A 21,928-nucleotide genomic window follows, 5' to 3' on the forward strand; every position below is an offset into this window, starting at 1 on the left:
GAATATAAGAGTTGGATATGAATAAAACATTGCAATAATGTGAGGAAGGATCCAAATACTTTTCCAAACTAATGTTTTATTTATCGCTCTAAGTAGTTTAGTGCTCTTCTGGCACGGACTATTTGATGGGTATTGTGTTTTATAAAGTTTGCATTGATAAAATTATCTGTCTTTCTTATCAGGGAACCACATGGTCTTCTTGCTTGAGAATAATATTATTTAATAAGGCTGATTACAGCGGTGTTTGAAATTCATTTCATATTTAAATAGTGTGGGCCAAACTGATTGCAGCTGCAAATCTGCTTGTGCCAATGGAACTCCACTGGAGGAATGTTTGACCCTATGGGTTAATGTAATGAAAAGATAACAGCATACTGTATGATCACATAAATTAAAGATGGGAAATACCAATTAGGTCAGCTAGTCCTTACCCGGGGGACCAATTTAGATTGTTCCCTACACTCTATTCCTGAGTGCTTTGCATTGTTTTAAGAAACTCATGCAATAAGACTCCTGTCTTGAGAAGCTCTGCTGTAGTTCATCAGATCTCAACATTAAAAAATGCTTTCTGAAACCCAGCCCATTTTTTTTCTTCTCACAAATTAAGTCTCAATATCCTTGTCACAAGCATTCTGTTTCACTGTGAACAATACTATTTTGATTTTTCTATTGGCTTTTCACAAGATGTGCTGCACATGTTTTCAATCAACACTTATCTTGAATTCACTGACAAATAGAATGTAGGGGACTTTAAGTATAAATATATAGAGTTTAGGGAAATGGTTTAGTGGGGACTGTTAGCGTTAGGTCAGAGGTTGGACTTGATGATCTTGAGGTCTCTTCCAACCTAGAAAATTCTGTGATTCTGTGATATATATATCTTTAGGAGTGAGTTAAATTGTCTAGGTCAAATAAGAATTAATCAAAATATATTTTTATCGATACATGAATCAGTCTGTAAAAAGAACACATTATTTCTCCTTCTCCTTCTGTCATCTGTGTCCATCCCCTCTGTCCTCCCCGCCTTTTTTTTTTTTTTTTTTTTTTTTTAAAAAAAAAGACTGGAAATAGAAATACACAAGCAATTAGGAAAGGTTTTGCTTTCATCCCAGATAAATCTAAGAAGTACTGAAGATTCTGGGCTTAGATGAGATAAAACCCAATTTCCAGATGTGTCTCCAATGTTGTATGCTTCTGGCTACAAAGCTAGCACAGACATTCAAGCTGTCATGTACAAGAATGGTGTCAGCCAGTGACTCAGGCAGCAAAACTTTGTGGATAAGCTGTGCCACTACAACAGTTAATGCTTTCTTACTGTGTGACTGGGTCATTCCACAAATACATTTGTCCTGAGTTTGACCTTTTGGTAAAAACAGGACTCTACATGCAGGTCAAGTAGTCTCAATTCTGTAAATGGGGCAAGACTCCTCACTTTTAATATAAAAGGCTGGCTTTGATCCAGGTTGTGCCAAATAGATTCAGGAGTTGTTTAGAAATTGATTGGCTAAATTGTTTCTTATACTGACAGTACTTTTTGTCTGAGACAGACTTAAAAATTCACTTTGGACTACCTGGCTTTTCACACAACATGTTATACTGCAACAATTAAATTAATTTCAAGTTCTTTTTAGATTTTGTTCAAGGTTAAATATTTGATCAGATAGCACTTTGCTTACTACAGACAATTCCTAATACTTTGCGGGGCATTCATATAGCCTAACTTTGACACAGAATTTTCAATTTTTATTTTTATTTTTAATTTAGGAGCCTTATTTCAGAAAAATCCTAGTGTAGACATTGGAACATCAAAGAAAACTTCAGGAAACAATATGAAACGTAAGTTCTCTCTTACTGTCACTTGCCCCCAAAAGAATTCTCCTTTTCTATTCAGAAGGGTCTGAGCTAAGGCAGAAGTCTGTAGATTTTGTGAATAGTTAAATGAATTTTGAAATGTTGGAAGAAGGTGGTGGGTTATGTGTATTAAGTCCTTTAATAATATTTGTAACAGTAACTAAAGCAAAAGTTTCTTAAAAATACTAAATATAGATCTATCTGAAAATATATTTGATTGTGAATACAGAGAGAGTGGAGGAAAGTGAGGAAAATACAAGGTAGGTCAAATAATAGAAAATACAAGCTTAGTATCTGAATAGAATCCAAATGAATTGAGTTAGGGAAACTAGAAGAAATTATAAGCACTGGGATATTAAGCTTAGCAATCTTTTTCCCTCAAAGCTCACAAAACCAGAAATGAAATCATGAACAGGAATTACATATGTATTCCTTAGAAAGCATTTAGGTACAGTAAAAGTTTTTGATTCATGAGCTCATTCTGAAGGACAGTCATTAGCCAAATGTTCCTGTATCCTTAGCCATGCTGTCAACTGAAAGTATGTCAAGTGAAAGTATTTTTTTTTCCCCATTTAATTTATTGAAAGAAATGTTACAATTCTACAGCCACCATTAAGATGGCTGGTGGGCAAAATAACAGGCAGCTGATCAGATTGTTGCATATGCATAGCTTTGCTCATGTGCAAATGGGCATAGTGCCATTACTTACATCTTCCCGAATCCCAAGTTCAGTGCCAGGAATGGCACAACAATGAAGGGCTGCCAGTCTTCCCTACCACAATCCCTTCTACATCAGAATCTACTTCTGTAGCACCTTCCTTTCCCAACAGCAGCCTGGAGGCATGGGTGGTGAGACACAAAGTATTGTGACCAGACCATTTCCTTACAGTTTTTGTAGCTGCTTTACAGCATATTTTTTGTCCATGGAGGATGGCACTCATTCATTGGGGATGACACTCAACTTGTGGCTCTGGCCAAGTTAATTTTATTTATGTGAGAGGTGTAGGTTGAGGAGAAAGGTGAGAATGTGTAGTTCAAGAATAAGCAGCATAGCTTGAGACAGGCAGACAGTATATTTAAATTACTGACTTTTTAGATCTACATTCAAGAGAGGACAAAAACAGAGGATGTCACTTTGCATACTGCTTCACATGTTCTAATAATATAACATAGACACTCAGATTTGCTTAAGACATCTGTTGAGTTGCTATATCAAGAATTAATAAGAATGATAATAAGCAATAAAACAAGTCAAATAGTAGAAATTCTGAAGATAAAACCTATTTACAGTAGACCTCCTTGAATAAACCTCCTTGGATAAACCTCCTTGAATAACCATGCTGGGTTGTGTTCAGGTCAATGGCCAAGCCATTTCAACACAGTTGAAAATTTTTTCAGGTCAATATTAAATTAAAAATGTTTAATTTTTCTTTCACATCTGAAAAGATGAAACATTGTTTCAGTTCGAATTGAGGGTATCATTCAGACTGAAACAAATCATTGACTTTGTCAATACTTATAAATAATGAAATTATGAATATAGTATATTTGTATGCAAAACCAATTCTAACTGAAAATGGAAATCTTTCATTTAGTCAGAACAAAATACTTACATATATATATATTTATATTGCTAAAAGTTGCCTGTAATTATCACAGCCTTGTTGACCCAAAAATATTTTTCTGCTTTGTTTTATTTACCGATAACTTTTTCAGCTCTGAGATTTAAAAAGAAAAGAAGAAAAAAAGAACAGTGGGGGTCACAAATGTATTTAGTAACCTGGATACAGCACGCACAAAGAGAAAGTATATAGATACTTATGTATAGATATATATTCAGTGATTGGAAGTGCACGCTGATAATCAGCAAGCCTTGAGAAAGCTTGAAAACAATCAGGATGTTTTTAAACAAAATCTTCTGCCTAATATGCATATAAGAAGTAAATTAATTATTGTTCACATGGAATTACAGGAAATAGTTATCTAACAGAATCGTTGCTTCAGTATGCAGGGGTAGTTTAAAGGTCAAAGCCATGAGATAGATGTAATTATTGATAGTATACATCCATGGCCTTGTATCATGCCTAAGTGTCTTACTTTGTCTAATGAAATTTCTGAAATCTTAGCATTCTTGAAAGATGCTAGTGTGAGTTGTCTTCAGCCACAGACTATGCCATATGGAATGATATCAAGCAAACTTCTCTGTAGCTCAACCAATTAACAATTTCGTGGGGGACAATCTCTAAGGAAGACAAATTTATCAGACAGTCCCTGGTTGCTAAATCTACAAAGACAGTTGGTAGATAATTGACTCTGAGCCAAATTTTTGCAGAGGTACCTTGTTAGTATGATCATCTCAAAAGTTCATAATGCCTTTCACATGGGGCACCAGTCCATCAAGGATTCTGAAAGTTGGTAACCCAAGACTGATTGGCACTAGATTCCTGTATGAAGGGCTCAGATTTCCTGAGCTATTGAGTTCTCATTCTTATCTTACCCTGCCTTTTTTTCTTTGCTTTCCTCTGCAAATTCTGTTTATTCATGTTGGCATACTACAACTTAACATATAAAACTGAAACATTTATTTTCCACTTATTTTCAGTAGATTATTTTAACTTTATTTTATCTGATCTTTGCCTTCATTTTAAGTCTTTCACCCCCACACAACATGCTTTCTTTCTACTCTATCTTTAATTTTTATGTTAATATATGCTTTATACGTGTATTTCCTTAGGCTCTAAGTCTGCTGATTGTTGCATAAGATCATAAGATCATATTACTGCTCAAGTGAAAAAATCTGTAAGAAAGCTCAGAGCCTAGAAAGCTGAGGGAATGGCTGATTTCTTGCATTTCTTTAGTTGCTAAAAACCTTGGTTATTGACAAAAACTTCATTGTACACAAAAGCACAAGGGGGCAGCATTACATTAAAATAAATTGTTGCAGTGTGTGTGCGCTTGTGTGTGTGCGTGCGTGCGCACTGAAGAATAATCAGCTACATAATGGAAAGGTTGCAGAAAAAGAATGTTATTTGAGTTTGCTCAGACTACGTTGTTAGTTCACCTTTTTTGGTGGTATTGGTAGTTTACAGCAAAAAAAAAAAAAAATCTCATTCTATAGGGAATTATATTTAGTTTCTGTTGTGTGGCAGATGCTTCATATGTCTTCCTCTCCCTGCTTCCCACTCTCAATAAATATTTATTTATTTTTATTTTTAATGTTTTAAAAGAATAGCATAAATTTATTTATTTATTTATTTATTTATTTATTTTCATGACTACTTGGCATGAAAATAATCTCTTTGCTCCTTCATCGATACAGTAGAGTGAATGCATGGTAAAAGATTTCTGCCAACCTTTTAAACATTCAAAATTGATTATCAAGGATCCATTTGGAAAAGACCAGTTGAAATGGCCTGTTTTGCTGTGGCAACAATTATATCAACGAAGTGAACAGACAGGCAGCTGACTTCATGCAGAATTCTTAAAAACTCATTTTTGGATGGAAATGCTTGGCTTTAAGAGTTTGACTTTAAGGAACTTTTGCAATGACTTTTCATGGAAGTGGTCATGCCTGTAATGTTCTGTATTGTTTTCCTGTTATTTATTGCAAGTTGTTCTTTTCCCCACTTTTATTTTTATTTTTATTTTTATTTTTATTTTTATTTTTATTTTTATTTTTATTTTTTTATTTTTTATTTTTTTAATTTTTTATTTTTTTTTTTAATCCTAGGAAGTGTAATGCCTAGGGTTTCCAGCAGAAGTGGCTCTACAGTGATTCACAAACTCTTAAATATAAAAATGCATTGTCTGAATTGTGTACTTTTCGGCTCTACCTAGCTTAAAAAACAAAACAAAACAAAACAAAGAGCAATTATACACTTAGTGACAAATCCTAATGCCACTTGAAAGAATAATGGAAATGGCTACATGTCATTTGGTGTCAGCATATGGTTCCATAAGGCCTAACTCCAGCCATTATTTTTGTTTTCTTCTTTGGGGATTCAAATAATTTTTGTGTTATTTGGCATTGCCTGTTGGAAGCACTCCAGAGAGCATTGTGTAAATCCACTTGTGTGAATGACTGCTTCCACCTGAGTCCTCATATCCACACTTCCCACAGTCTTTCATATCATTTACTTGTGAAAAGGAGAGTTAAAAAAATTCTTTTAGTGTCTGACTGCTGAGAGACCAAGACCCCTCAACTACTAAGAGTCAAAGGGGTTGATGAGATTCACTGCTTTGTGGGTTTCAGAAGACAAACAGAAGTTACAGCAAATCATATGTATTTGCACCTGTTTTAACTAATATTTTACCAAGATGAAATGTCAAAAAGTGGTGCTTGGCTGCCAGCCAAATCAGTAAACATTAATGCCATTAATCTTTGACAGTTGTCAGTCCTCCTTCTAAGAAATTGACTGCTGCTTCCTTTCCATGCCAGAAAGGCCTGACTAGTTTATAAAATGTGGATTGTAGGACTGAACTATATAAAACTGAAAGGTTGGTGATAAAAATTTTAAAAAGTGATATATATATATATTTCTCTCAGTACGCTTGGAAGCTAAAATGATGAAGAGTAGTTTGTTTTAAGGAGAAAAATTTATAATAGCAACTTCAAGAGAAAAAGTATTTGAGAGACAATTATAGGGTCTTTTAGTGTCTTTTAATTTTTTAGTTCTTTAAGTAAAAAATACACGTTTTGAACTAAAAATAAATAGCTCAGGTCATAGTTTGAATTGTGCCCTTGTTTCTACTAAAAATCATCTAAAAATGAACTTTGGGACATGAATTGGTTTTAATATAAAAAAAAAAAAAAAAAAAGTGTCCTTTCCTTCCTTTCCTTCCAATAAAAATGTATCTTTCTCCCTGGAAAGGTATTGGAGCAGATTGTTCTGGATGCCATCTCCAAGCAACTGGAAGAGAAGAAGGTTATGAGGAGTAGTCAGCATGGATTCACCAAGGGGAAGTCGTGCTCAGCCAACCTTGTGGCCTTCTATGATGGCATCACCAGCTGGGTAGATGGGGGGAGAGCGGTGGATGTCATCTACCTTGACTTTAGCAAGACTTTCGATACTGTCTCCCATGACATCCTACTAGCAAAGCTGAGAAAGTGTGGGATAGAGGAGTGGACGGCAAGGTGGGTTGAGAACTGGCTGACTGGCTGAGCTCAGAGGGTGGTGATCGGAGGAGCAGATTCTGGCTGGAAGCCTGTGACTAGCGGTGTTCCCCAGGGGTTGGTGCTGGGTCCGGTCTTGTTCAACATCTTCATCAACGAACTTGATGAGGGATTTGTGTCTGCCCTCAGCAAGTATGCCGATGAAACAAAGCTGGGGGGAGTGGCTGTCATGTCATAAGGCTGTGCTGCCATTCAGCGAGACCTGGACAGGCTGGAGAGATGGGCAGGAAGAAACGAAATGAGATTTAACAAGAGCAAGTGTAGAGTCCTGCACCTGGGAAGGAACAACCACATGTATCAGTACAGGCTGGGGGACGACCTGCTGGAGAGGAGCTCTGAGGAGAAGGACCTGGGGGTCCTGGTGGACGACAGGTTGACAATGAGCCAGCAGTGTGCCCTGGTGGCCAAGAGGGCTAATGGGATCCTGGCATGCATTAAAAGGAGCATGGCCAGCAGGTCAAGGGAGGTGATCCTCCCCCTCTACTCTGCCCTGGTCAGGCCTCACCTGGAGTACTGTGTCCAGTTCTGGGCTCCCTGGTACAAGAAAGACAGGGATCTCCTGGAAAGAGTCCAGCGGAGGACAAATCTGATATGGGGCCTGGAGCATCTTCTCTATGAAGAAAGGCTGAGATACCTGGGTCTGTTCATCCCTGAGAAGAGAAGACTGAGAGGGGATCTCCTCAGTGTATATAAATATCTGAGGGGTGGGGGACAGAAGGATGTAGCCAACCTCTTCTCAGTGGTTTGTGGGGACAAGGGGCAATGGCTGCAAGTTAGAGCACAGGAAGTTCCGCACTGACATGCGAAAGAACTTCTTCACGGTGAGGGTGACGGAGCATTGGAACAGGCTGCCCAGGGAGGTTGTGGTGTCTCCTTCTCTGGAGATATTCAAGGCCCGTCTGAATGCCTACCTGGGCAGCCTGCTCTGAGGAACCTGCTTTGGCAGGGGGGTTGGACCCAATGATCTTTCAAGATCCCTTCCAACCCCTACAGTTCTGTGATTCTGTGATTCCGAGATTCTGTGATCTTTGCGTTTCACTCTTTAAACTGAATTTGGCCTGTTACTGTGTTGAGTTCAGTCTGATTTATAGGGAGTTTTCTTCTGAGGTTTTTGTGCCTGGGACCTGTGAGAGCTCTTCGCAGCTCTTTTTTCTTTTAACTCAAACATAAAATGTGATCTTCCCACCATTTTCAGAATATAGTTATATTATTATAGCTCTTTGTTCTTTATCCAGATAGAAATCTAGAAAGACTGTAAGGAAGATGCTTGGAAGATTTTTTCTCTTTTTTCCAGAAACAAAACAAATACAGCTGATGGTATCTGACCCTGGTTTTTACATGGGTCAATAGGTACAGGTTTATTTGAGGATTTTAGTCATTTCAGGTAATTAAAGAGGTGCCTTTTTGCCTCATAATATATGACTTGCATGTGTACCTTACCAATTAGATCATCTTCTTCATGTATGTCACTGAAATATAAAAATGTGACTAAACTACACACAGACACATAAAAAACACACACACAACAAACAAACAAACAAACAAAACCCCTCAGCACTCCTGCAGTGTTGAGAATATTCTGAAGTCATCAGCCACTGTAGGAGAGGCAGAGGCAGTGAGCAGGCAGTGCTTTGGTCTCTGCACCTGCAATGCTAGGAGCAAAGCACTGGCTCAGAGAGGCTGCCTTCCGCTGGCCTTGAAGATGACCTCTTTGCCGTTGGTGTGGGCCATGCACTCAGACCAAGTGCCTCGCTCTGGTATAATTTTCTACAGATTTTTATTGCCAGGACCACCATCTGTTTTGCCCTTGTTCTTCCCCTTTGTAAAATAAACCACCGCTCTCCTGATTTGTGACAAAAGCTAAAGTGTACACTTCCTTGCTTGCAGTGGCTGAGAGAACTACCATCACTTTCCCTGGCACCTCCACACAGCCCAGGTGCACCATGCATGGGGAAGAGTCAGAAGCTCTCAGCAATTTCAGATAAGTAATGAAGACTTCTGGGAAAGCATGTCTGCATTGCGTAGTATAATATATTTCTTAACACCTATGTTATACATACAACTATAATATTATTAATAAATTAGGAAATCTATTTATTTCTTTCTTTTCCTTTTGCAAGTGGCATGATGTAGCATTATGAAATGAGTCTCCCCAGACTCCAAAACCCTCATAGGGTAGTTTTTCTAATTATATCGTATTTTTATGGTGAAAAATTATTAATAATAGACTTATTCTCTAATTAAAAATAGAACTATTTGGTACTCAGTAAGGTTGATAATTCAAAGGAAGAGTAAAATGTGTTTGCCTTATGTCTGTAACTGAGAAGAGACCTAAAGAAGTGATCTATTATTCAAGGGTGCTACCCTTTGCAATTCCCATTGACTTAGGCCACATATTCAGGTACTTACATGAGATAAATTTTTAATATGCAAGTCTAGAAGCGATTTTTTAGGGATAGACTCCCAAAGTATTTTAAATGTGTTTTTTTGTTTGTTTGTTTGTTTTTTCCTTTCAAACTTTCACTTATTTCTTAGTTGTTTGCTTTTTTTTTTTTTTTTTTTTTTTTCCCCAAAAATTAATGACTGTACTGGCTGGATATGTTCCTCAAGTTCTTTCAGCTTCTACAAAAGAGGTGCAAGTGTTTGGACAAAAGGGACAATATTGTGCTGTGTTACACGCATTTCATTCAATCTTCTGATTAATGGAAAAAGGCTGACCAAGTAAATGGAAGAAGGGTGATTCATATAAACTTACATGTTCCTTAGGTGTTCTAGAAGTAGTCAGTGGGTTATACATCTGCCTATATATTTAAACTTGTGTTTATTATTCAAGTGTATGTAAGCTTCTGATCTAGAAAGTGATTATTATTAAGACACTAAAGAAAGATTTATTGAGAAAAAAAAAAAAAAGAAAAAAAAAGATCTCTCTTGGACCAGTCCGAGAGAGATGAACACCTTTGCTAGAATTCCTCACTGAAGCATAGGCATGGGCTATGTGGAAAACCTTCTTTTCTGATGCCAGGACCAACAGCAGAGACATGCTTAAAGGCCTGTGAGTTCAGAATTAAGATCCCTCTTCACTGGTACACTAACAATGTAAGTAAGTTTGGGCAAGGCACTGAGCCTTGTTGTGCTTTGTTGCCCTGAGAATAAAAATGGATAATCCTTCCTTTGGAGGGATGGTATCAAGTTTTCCACATAGAAGAGATGGTTCTATAAGACATTCTGATACTACAGAAATCGATGTTATATAAGTAAATAGTCATTAATCTGAAGTGAATGGGGAAGGAGATAAGGAAGCATTAGTAAGGAAAGTAGACATACAAATTTTTCATAAGATTCTCAATATGTATGATGGGATAACTAAGAGAAGAAAAGATCTCTCCCTTCTCCATTCCCTGAAAGCTACCTGGTGTCTACAGGATACCAGTTTCTTTCTCTTTCTCCTTTTCTGTTTGAAAGAAAAACACTGTCCTTCCTCAAAAGCGAATATCTCCTATTTTTCCTCATACACCTGTCTTTGGCCACAGAAATAACTCGACCTATTCCATTAATGGAAAATACATTTCACAATGTTGATGTTGCTCAAGTGTGTCAGTCTCTTGCACTAGACCCTTATAAGTAAGGCACTACTAGATTCAGAAACACCTCTTTAGCCTCCCCTCACACCCACACAGCATGTCTCTATTGACAGTGACAGATACTGCATCTTAATAGGGAACCTACTTCAGCCTCCAGCAGAGAAGGAAGCACACTACTCATTAATCTCCCTCATAGTATAGTATGAACCCTTATTTACAGCCTCAGCAACATTAGCAAGCATTCTGTGTTGACATATGCACACAGGTTAGGCATGTCAGACAATATGAGCTTCTGGGGGAAGCTGATGTTTTAATGAAGAGTTTGCCTCCTCCCCACCAGAGAGATGTACTGCCTGCTCTACTGCTCACCATCTGTAAAGCAGCATCCCAATGGCATTCCTCATCAATCTAGACCCACGTCTCTAAAACGAAATATGAAGGGGTTTTAGTGAAAGGCTGCAATCAGCCCAGCCTCTATGTTCAAAGACATGTCAATCCACAGAAAAAGTTCTTGTTTCTGCATCAGAGGGCAACACATGAAAACCCAGAAAAAGAATCTATGCCCAAAGTTTCATGCATTTCTATGGTGTTTTGATATATGATTTGAGTTTGGGCCCTTCCACTTATCTCAGATGTGAAGTATTGTTTTCCACCACTCAACAGCAGGGCAGGAAGTAAAAAGCATTTCAAAAACTTGTAAATTGGTCTGTGGTCTAATGAACACCTGATTTGGGTAAAAACTGTGCCAACTCCTGAATGTTAGTTGTTTCTAATTTAAAGGCTAAACTTTGAAAGCATTATGTGGGAGTTGTACTCAGAAAATCAGATAAACAAATAACTGTGATTTTACCACCTACATTTCAAAGAATGTAGCTCTGGGAAATGTCTAGGTGTTAGGTGCAAGCTTATGATATGCTAAAAATGTACTGTCAATACTATAAAAGGGCCTGTTTGTATTGAGGTAGATATCTATAATAAGGATTAAGAAATAGCTATTTTGCTAGGGCTTAAAGAAAATTGAGTGATGCTCTGAAGAAGAAAAGTATTGTTTAATTTAAAAACAAATATTGGTTACAGTATGAGAGAGATACTGTGTACTTGAAATACAACGCCAGCACTTGAAATCAAAGCAGCAATGTAGATGGTGCATGAGATTTGGACTGAGATTAGTGAGAGTGACAGATCTGGTTTCTGGCACCACCAGAAACTTCCTGCCTGTCTCTAAGAATTTCTCTGTCTCTCTTTCTTCCTCCTGCCTGAGCTTTGAGTTTCCAGTAACAGGGGCTGCCCATACTTGCCTTTTGATATTGAGCCACTCAAAAGAGTGCCTCAGTTTTGGCAGGGTCTTCTACTTGGTATGATGCCTCTATGAGAATGTCTATGCAAAATGTGCAGATCCTGGGTGCACTAACACTTTCAAGGTATGTCTCTAGCAAGGTTTTCCTGCTAGAGCTTATGAGAGCTCATCATGACTGATGAATTTGGATGGTGAGGCAAAGACCTTTGGTCTGTCTGAACACATCTATGTGAAAGCACCTGGAGATATTCTGGCATCTGAAGGAGAACTGACTGAGGTATCCTTCAGAGAGCTGTATAGGTGAGTGGTTGTCCAGACAGCTATTTTCTGTGTGTGTTGTCAGCTTAACTACATGAACTAGAGAGGACTTCTGAGGGTTGCTAAGAGGGTTGCTTACTTCCCTCTACAGTATTTTCTATCTTGCCAATAACACCGCTGAGCTCTTCTAGGAATAAATAGTACTAATTTCTTATACAGGATAAGGATAAGGACAGAACACCATGAAATTTGGAAGTAACCTGTGTGTTAAGTTTATGGTTACGGCTATCTGTTCTGAACCTATGACTGTTGGCCTTGCTAGGTTTTATATTAACCCGTTTATTTAATCCAGACGGTTCTCCATCCCCTTCTGTGAAATTCACCTGACCCTCCCATCCTCACCTATATAAATTTCAGTATAGATTTTTTGAGGGATATCATCTGAAATGTTTTATTCATGGTACAAAATCATACATTAGTATCACAGTGTCTGATCCTTTGAATAATGATTGCTTGAAAATATGCTTTTTATCTGATCAAATGCTTAGCAATTCCTTATTGGATATGGGTCATAGCACTTTAGGCACCAGATAAGGGACATCCCTTAAAATGCAGGATGCATAGGCACCCTAACTTCAGATTCATCTCAAATATTCTCTGATATTTCAGTAACTGCATTTTGGTTACCTGCTGTGCTAAACAGAACTAATCTATATTGTTCTGTAGCCTTCATGGACTAAAACCAAGATTTATCAACAGTCTTAATTAACAGGCAGTAATGAACTGACTGAAGGGCATACTTGTTCACCACATTTGCCTGTGTGCCCCTGTAATTTTTCTGTAAACACTCACTACAATGAAACATATAAAGGCAGGTTTCAAAGTATATGCCCAGAGAACAGTCTGGAGGAGAAACTGTTTTTTCAGACCACTGCTTTTTGACCACTGCTTGACAAACAACATAAGCAATCCATATCATGTTGCTGCTGTGGCCCCTCTTTCAGACAGAGGCTGTTGAAATACAGTGCCTTTGCCTTCACCACAAGTGCAGATAGTAGGGAGTGGTATTAGCCACCTTACTTTGCAGGGAAGGACTTAACAGATGCAAAGGTCAGAAAGGTTGGTATCACTATTTAGCAAGACTTAGATATTAGGGGGAAAATAATGCTCTTCTCTCATGGACTGCTCTTTAACTGTACATTTAATTTAATTTAATTTTTTAATAGGTGATCATTAATAGCTGCTTTTTCAGAATGCCAGAAGAGAGAAAGTGAGATGCTCACTTACATTCTGATAACAAGTTAAAGAGCCTGAAAAGAAGAGAAATCCCCAAACTTACTGACTCACATTGCCAATAAGTTTTTCTTCCAAAGACACTGTGGCAGTAAGCTAGCTCTTGGGACACTGAGGAATAGGAGAGAGGAGTAAAATAGTATAGCCACAGTGCTATAGAGTTTATGCAGGATGGTACTCCTTGGGGCACCACAGGGAGGGAGCTACAAAATGGAGTAAGTCTGCATTACATTTCTGAAGATGTTAAGACATCTTCAACACATCAAACTCTCTTTAAAGCCATCCCAATAGACTTGCAAATCTTACATAAACAGATAAACTTTTTTACTCAGCCTCTTAGGTGGATTTTGCCAACTGTGCTCAAGACCCTTACTGCCAGGACTCCTTTACTCTTAGTGCTGGAAAGTACCTTAAACTGGGAAAGTAGTTGGTAGATCATTTGTCTGAATATATATTGCATTTACAGTGTTGAGATACCATTTCAGAGGCCTGTTGTGCTGTCCAAGTCATCCCTGCGGGAGGGGGGCTTCTAATCCTGAGCAGCCCTGTACTGCTCTTAGGGCTAAAAATCATGCTTTGCTACACAAAGCCCACAGGTTTTATGGTCTATTTCTAGGGGCCTGGATGGTGACTGAAAGGACATATCTGAGGTGATGCAGACCCCAAACCCTTGGCATCAGGTCTTTGCCTTCCTCAGAGCTGCCCATGGATAAGACAATAGACATGCTAAATGTTTGTCTAGCCAACCTCTGCTAAAAGTAGCACTGAAAGAAAAGTCAAAGCTGTGATTAGTCAGCCAATCATGTTACGAGAATATAGCCTTTCTAAAATTCATTAGACTTCAGTAGCCAGACTGTGTTAAACTGCACAGTCATGATTAAACTGTTTCTTTTTTTTCATAGTCCCTCCATGAACCAGTTTCCTGAGACTTTTGCTCTGGTGCATTTTTTTTTTTTATTTTATTTTTTTTAATCAATCTACATTAGCTACTATAATGCTGTGGTTGTTATATGGAATATGAACTTCTTTGCTAACTAGTAACAAATCCATCTCTGCAGTTTCTCACCACTTCCAGGGGTGGAATATTAGTCTTTCACTAATTTTACAGATTCACATAGACACATTCTTTCACATGCATGCACAAACAAACAGGCACTAATTTAGTGTCTCACTAGGAAGGAGAATATGTTTATGGGTTTTAATGTCATGATGTTGCTAACAAATGCAAGGTCAAAGAAGTGTGGATATGAGCACAGTATCTGATATCCTCCTTAGCCCACAGTATGCGAATTTCAGAATCTGTTGTTAACCACTGTAGAAATAACAGAAAAGGGAACCAGCTCTGTGACCTTAGAGCCAGCACAGGATTTGTAAGACAAGCTGTAGTATCTGTGGAAAAAATACCTAGCAGAAGTGCTTGGATACTGACAGCTTGTCTCTAGTCAGCATCCCACTGCAAAGAATTATTATGTCTTATGATTATTTTTTATTTACATACACATCAAACTGACAAAATGAGGTTTATGCTTTCTCCACTTTTTAGTTTCCAGCTGACTATCATTTTCTTTTAAGATTAAATAAGTAATTTATTGAACTGTAACATCAAGTATTTATTAGGAAATTGCTGGGTAATTTTAACTGTATCTTTTTTTTTTTTTTTTTTTTTAAACATAAATCTGCATCCAAGGCCTCCAGTAACTTTGTGCGACTCTGCACCATTAATTTCTTCCAGAGTGACATTCTGATATGAGCTGAACAGATGGAATTGCAGGATTGTTCTAGCAAATTTATCATAAAAAATGCATCCGACACCTGTGTAATTTGCCTAATCATTTTCCTAATAAGCTCCCACCATTAATTATGCACGATTTCCACAATGCAATCAAGATAAAAGTAAATCTGATGACTTAATACCCTTCAAAATAATTGGTTCACCCAACACAAGGCCTCCTTTGCTTTCCATAGCCATTCCAGTTAATTAGAAAAAGGGTGCACCCTGTAGGAGTCAGCAGAATGGAGGCTGATCGCATGGTGGGAGGCAGGCCTGCTGTTTTTTTGGGCAGGAGTCAAGGATATTAACTCATGAAAGAAAGCAACAGACCCCCTCCCCCACCTCTCACCATTGCCTCTCCCCCGCTTCGTGGCCCCCCTGCCCACCCCACCCAGCAGCAAACAGATGCGATTAGTGTTCTTCAGCCATCAGAAAACTGACTGCAGGACTCCGAGGGTCTAATGAGAATCAACTTTTCTGCGGCTGCTGTCTTGTGGTGCGGCCCACCTGTCACATCATTAGGTGCAGCATGTGCCTGGAATTCACTTTGCTAAATGAGATTTACAGGCCCCAGTGAAACCCATCCTGCAGCATTCCTGCTTCAATTAGCTAAAGATTAATTGTCTGAGAAAGGGAATGAAAGTTTTACTTCAACTGACCTGAAAAAAGGGGGGAAGGAGGGGGAGCTGGGGAGGGGGGCAGAAAGTATGGCTCAGGTATTCCACATAGGCCTCAGGCAGTGTGGAAAAACGTGATAATTTAAAGGTGCTGCAAATTTCCTACACCTCGTCTGGATGAGTGAAATTAACTAGCACTAAAAGCTGTCAAATTAAAGGTTGACTTCCAGATATTAGCACCTTAAATGTCACCGAATATTCTCTCTCCCCTCCTCCCCATCCCTGCCCCCTCCTTCCTTTTTCCCCCTTGGCCTCTCTCCCCTCTCCCTCCTCCCCATCCTTCTCCCTCCTTCTTTTTTTTTTTTTTTTTTTTTTTTTTTTGGCTAACATGCATGTCAGCACACCTGCACATGCACACAAACATTATCCTACTGCTGTTCCTGCTAACTGCTTGTGCGTGCTTGGGCCAGAGTCTCTCAGTATAAATCTCTGGTGTAACCATGGCTACAGAACAACTGGCAATTACAAAATTTCCTCCATTTTTAATGTTACACTAATTATGTTTGAACGCATTCTAATGGAGAAAGGAATTGAGGAGATGAAGCAGTGCTCTGTAAGTGAAGAGCAGGGAAAGAATCTGTGTCTCCCATCTTCAGCAGTCTGAAATGCAGGAAAGGCAATGAGGATCTTGATATGAACTTGTGTGCCTGGGAGCATAGGATATATACATCAACACATGAAATACATGGGTTGACATTTGGATTTTGCATGCCACCATTAAAACAAACCCATATCTGCTCATAAATTGGAAAAACATAAGATTACAGCTTAATTTTAACTTTGTGTTATAGATGACTCCTTGTATTGCAGTGTCATTGCTTTGAATATCCCATTGACCAAAGAATAGGGTTAAAATCTGAAGCAGATTTTGCAGCTTTTGATCCATCTGAGATTTTGTTTTAACCACTTTTTCTTTCATTTTGCACAATGTAAAATATTGTGGATGCTTATTTGCGGGTTCATACAACACATAAAATGGCATGCACTATCTACAGAAGGCCTTATGGGACCAAAATGGCCAAACTATTTTCTTACCATCTGTCTTTTCACCCCCTTAGGTCTCATGTCTGCTTGTGTTTCCTAGCAAGGGTTCATGTCATTCAAATACAACTTTCATGTCAACCCATGTTGAACAAAGTAGGAAGGTCCTTGCAAATGAGGGTCTTTCTGCCCCAGCCAAGGTGTCAGTGGCATAATCTGAATTCCCCATTTTAGTTTTAATGTTGTTCTGGAAGGACGTCTTCTGTCACTCAGGTTATTCTGGGGCTGAGCATCAGCCTAGACCTTTTCATCAGGATTACCTGGCAAGTACTCTGCTAGGATAGGATTAAAAATGGATCTCATGCTGAATTTCTTCAATTGGGGCAAGATGAGACAAATAATCAAACAATCCTTCTGGCCTTCTGAATTGGGGTCACAGAGATGCTGTGCAACAGGTGTAGAGTATTTGAAGATTCTTGTTTTTGTATGAGCCCGTTTTGGTTAGATTTTACTAGAGGGAGAAAAAAAGGCAAACAGAAAAACCCACATAATATTTTGCATCATACCACTCCATCTTTCTTAACCTGGTAATTTAACATGTACACACACCCACTGCTGAAGGTGGGGTGTGGATACTGTTACACGTTTCCTCACAGCAGTGAGCTCTCCATCCCAGCTGTGTCTTCAGCGGCATGAGCCAGCTTGATTATGCTAAAGTACTCCTGGATCTCTTCCTCTTTTGTTTCATTCTTCCCAGGGTTTTAAAGCTTAAACATTTGACATGCTTGGGTTGTTTCTTCTCTAATTTTATCCCAGCTGACTGTGCAATGAGTTTAACTCAGAGCCCTTAGGTGCAAGCCACTTTCCACAATGTATATTAAACCTTATAAAACTAGCTGGTATGTCATTACCCAGAACATAATTACCTATATTGGAATTTGGCCAGGAAACTGGGGCTAATATTGTTAGCCTTGCAAAAATTGGCGTGGGACTTTTTAATGACCACATGTGGTCAGTGCCATATGTTTCTAGCTCATCTGAAGGATGTTACCTCTCACACAGCCATGCCCCCTTGAAATCACTACAGGGTGGGAAAGCAGAAGCATGGAGGCCAGACAGGACTGACAGCTGCTAATTCAGAGACTGATGACATCTTTGATGTGGGGCAGGAGACAGCTCTGTAGTGAACCCCAACTCTGTGTGGCAAGAGGCTCTTATTGACTCACACTTATGCATGTTCCCTTCCTCTCTTTTGCTGGCTTACAACCCTTCAAAACCTGATCTGATACAAGGGGTCACTGCCCTTTCTGGAGAGGCTGTATTTTATGTAAAATTATTATTATTATTTATTTTTATTTTTATCATGTCACGAGCATGTGATCTGATCCACTGAAGATATTGGTCTAGACAAGCTGTTGGTCCAAACCACAAATTCAACTGGAAATGTTCTATAAAGCCTTTATTTTTTAAATTCCATGTGGTGTGTGCCAGACAGTGATAACATGTCCTAACCAAGGGTTGCTACGTGTTAAAACGATTATTTAAGCTAACATTAAAAACCACATGAAATTCCATTTCAATATTTGGTGCAATCTGTACATTTGCTCCCTATGCCACTATGAAGTTTCGGACAGATGCTTCCATGGAGAGCAAACAAATAGTTTATCACTGCTATGGTTTAGTCTGATGAGACTCTTCATCTCCTGCATCAAAATATTCATAAAAATATACAAAAGCATTCTACTTTGAACCCCTCTGGTAGAATGTCATTACATGGCTCAAACTGATGATTGTATTACTTCTTTTCCTTCTTGTCCAGACAAGAACAAGTATTCAGTGTCCTTGTCCCTCCTCAGTTTCTTCTTTGCAACTCTCCTGAGTCTCTTCTTAAAGAGACCAAGTCACTCACTCTCTTGTGCTGCTTATGTGCCTAGGGTTCTCTGCCTACTCTTTTCCTTCCCTCTTTTCTTTCAACCACTAAACCATATTCTCTTTAAATCATACAATGAAACCCTCCATTTACTTTAGCCTGTGATAAAATAGATTTTCATTATAAAACATTTGATGGCACCATACTACTTCTGGCCTACGTGTCTTGTTAAGGCAGTAGTGGTGTTAGAAAGTGATGGCCTACAACCCCAGTTTTAAACCTAATTCTCTCCTTATTGTCAAAAGCTGTGAGGAAGAAATCAAATCTATTATTGGAAAAGGTTATTGTTAAGGAGGTTAGCAAGCCTTCATCTTTACAGCCTTCAACTTTACAACTATCTTTTGCTTGAGAGATCATCGTTTGGCTTTTACAATCTGTCCTGGCACAGGTAGTGTTTAATCTTCCTTTTCTGATTAAACTAATAGAGATAGTTTTGCCAAGTCATTTCTAAGGCTCTGTTTGCTTCAGATGTCCCAGACTTTTGATTTTGCTACAGCTTTTATACCTGAATATAAAACAGGACTGGTATTTGTGACTTTGGTTGTTGATCTCTTTCTAATAATAACTAATGATCAATTTATGTAATTGTAGTTCCATTTATATGCACTGAAGATGTGGCAGATGAGCAGACACAAAGAAATAAATGTAATCAACAGTCATTATTGTCATGAGGGTTAAGAAGATCGTAATTTCAGCCTATAGTTAGGCCAGTCACAGTGTTTAGATAATTAAACAGTAGCTATGACAAGGTAAGCCTTATTCAGATGAGCCTGTTTAGGAGGCATGAACTCCTCTTGCTTCCTGATCCCAGCACTGTGACACATTGTCTAGAGGCACCCCAGACCTAGTGTGTTTTTTGAAGTCAGGAATAAGCTCACAGTTCAGGCCTCATTACAGGTAGAGAGGCCTTGGCTAGCTGTAAACAAGTTTGTCCCCTGGTGTTTGGAGCATGTCCAGACAGGGTTTTTAGGAGCTCATTTCCCTGCCACGGAGAGGGGTCTGCTGCTTGGTTGGAGGGTGCTGTGTGGCTGGAGGGGACCTTCTGATGCCTCTGCAGGTAGCTTGGGCACCACCCAAGTGACTTGCTAGAAGTAACCTTATTCATTCTCACTGAGATCTCTGCTTCTCCAGGACTTGCCCACACTGGGCCAGCATGCTGCTTCTGCTTTATAACCTGCATCAGTTACCACTGTACTTCTATGTAAAAAGCTAGCCTTAAAAAAACTAGGTGTTCAAAATCCATTTTGACTGGGGCGGGAGGAATATGGTGATCAGTTTTTAAGGTTATAGCTTTGTTATATTCCAACAAAGAGTACTTTGGTCAGTCTAGCAGGAGAGGGCTCTGATAGAGTCTGTACATTTCTTGTGCAGATTCCAGAGCTTTGAAATTCACTCCTTTGAGAGGCAAAGTAAAGTAAAGGTAGCAAGGGGTAGAAGGGCTAGATTTGTAGTGATTTACTGAAAAATTTTGGACCTTTTTGGAGAGAAAGAGGGAAATGTCTGCCTGCATTCTCTATAGTTGGATGTATATCTAATTAATGGCAGAATGCCCAGTGGTTTTGGAAAACACTTATAGAACCAAAGAAATAATTCACTTTATGAAGGATCCCTAGTAAAGGGCCTATCCGTGATCCGTGCCAGGACCACTATTTAACTTTGTTCCTGCCTGCATTTTATGTTATGATGCACATTCGCTGTTTGCCTGAAACCAAGATCAATGAAGTAAAGGCCTGTTTTGTACAAGAACTGCATGTGGATATACATGGTACATCTTGAGCCTGTAAAATTAATCATTTACTGTTTTGTCACATGGTTTTGGGGTGTTCTAGGTCTATTTACTAGGAGATTATGCATACCCATATCTCTGGTACAATGAGATTTCAAAGTTGTGCAGCAAATACTATAAAGTCCCTCTATACCTTCAGAATTCATTTTGAAGTTGATGATTAACTCTGTATAATAGGTTGACTGTTTCTATAGCAAAGTGGTGTGACAGACTGGAAAATCTATTCATTTGTTTTCATATTTAAAATAAAAATAAGTGTAGAACCATAAATAAGGAGTTGAAGCGTAACCACTTAGCAGACAAATGTATATTAGGCAGCATTCAATGGGAACGTTTTACAATTTTTTTCCTGAGAGCATTGCTGACCTGTGTAATTTTGAGTGTGTAAAATGAAGACCTAGATGGATCTGGTGATATCAACTTACAGAATGCACTGCAAAACACCTGGACAATTGCAAAAGCAACTATAATTATTTCTAATGGTTGCTTTTCAAGGGTATTTTCTGGAGGTTTGAGTTTTTATTTCCACAAAGACAACATCTTGGTAATTGAGGAAAATCCTGTTTTATCTGAAGCTTGAAAATACAGTTTGGGTTTCCTTTCAGAATGATGATGTGATATTCTCAAGGGGTTTCTGAGAGCTGCCAAGCAAAAATGTTGCTTCAGTGCACTTTACTGATGTAGTTATTGTTGTCATGTAGTCATCATTTTTTAAGTGCTCTTCTCTGCCTGTGACTGGTCTTCTATAAGGGCTTTCTTCTTCAGAATGTAGGTCACTTCTACATTGCCCATCAAATCTTCCTAATTTTTAACAATGTTTAAACCTCTACTAACAGAGAGGCAAAGAATCATAAAAGCTGTCTTTCCAGTACTGGTGTGATGTCCCCCCATTTATTTTTTTGTCTACTCTAAATTAATTATTCAGAACTTTTGGGTTTATTACAACAGTTATTATTAGTCTTTCAAATAATCAGGCTTGGAAAAGGCAATCTGAGGGCATTGCTCCTCCCCAATCCCCCCCCAGCAAACTAAAAGGACCAGTGCTCCTGCTGGGACAACCTTGCTCACAGCCACAATAAACAGCAGGAGACTCCTCTTTTTAAAAACAAAATAAAGCAAAAAATTCTGAGTATTTTTCTGCTGGTACCTAAATAGGGATTGCTGACTTTTTGGTATTTCTGAAAATGTCTGCTTTGTCTTTGCATCTGCAGCAAATGGAAGCTCAGCTCCAGCAATAATTTGTCTCCAGGTCTGTATACTTAAGGCAACTTCCTTTGTGAATAGTGAGCTCTGTTGTTAATTAATGCAAGCTGTCTTATCATTTCATCTA

Source organism: Aythya fuligula, chromosome 1, assembly GCF_009819795.1.
Source record: "Aythya fuligula isolate bAytFul2 chromosome 1, bAytFul2.pri, whole genome shotgun sequence".
NCBI lineage: Eukaryota > Metazoa > Chordata > Aves > Anseriformes > Anatidae > Aythya > Aythya fuligula.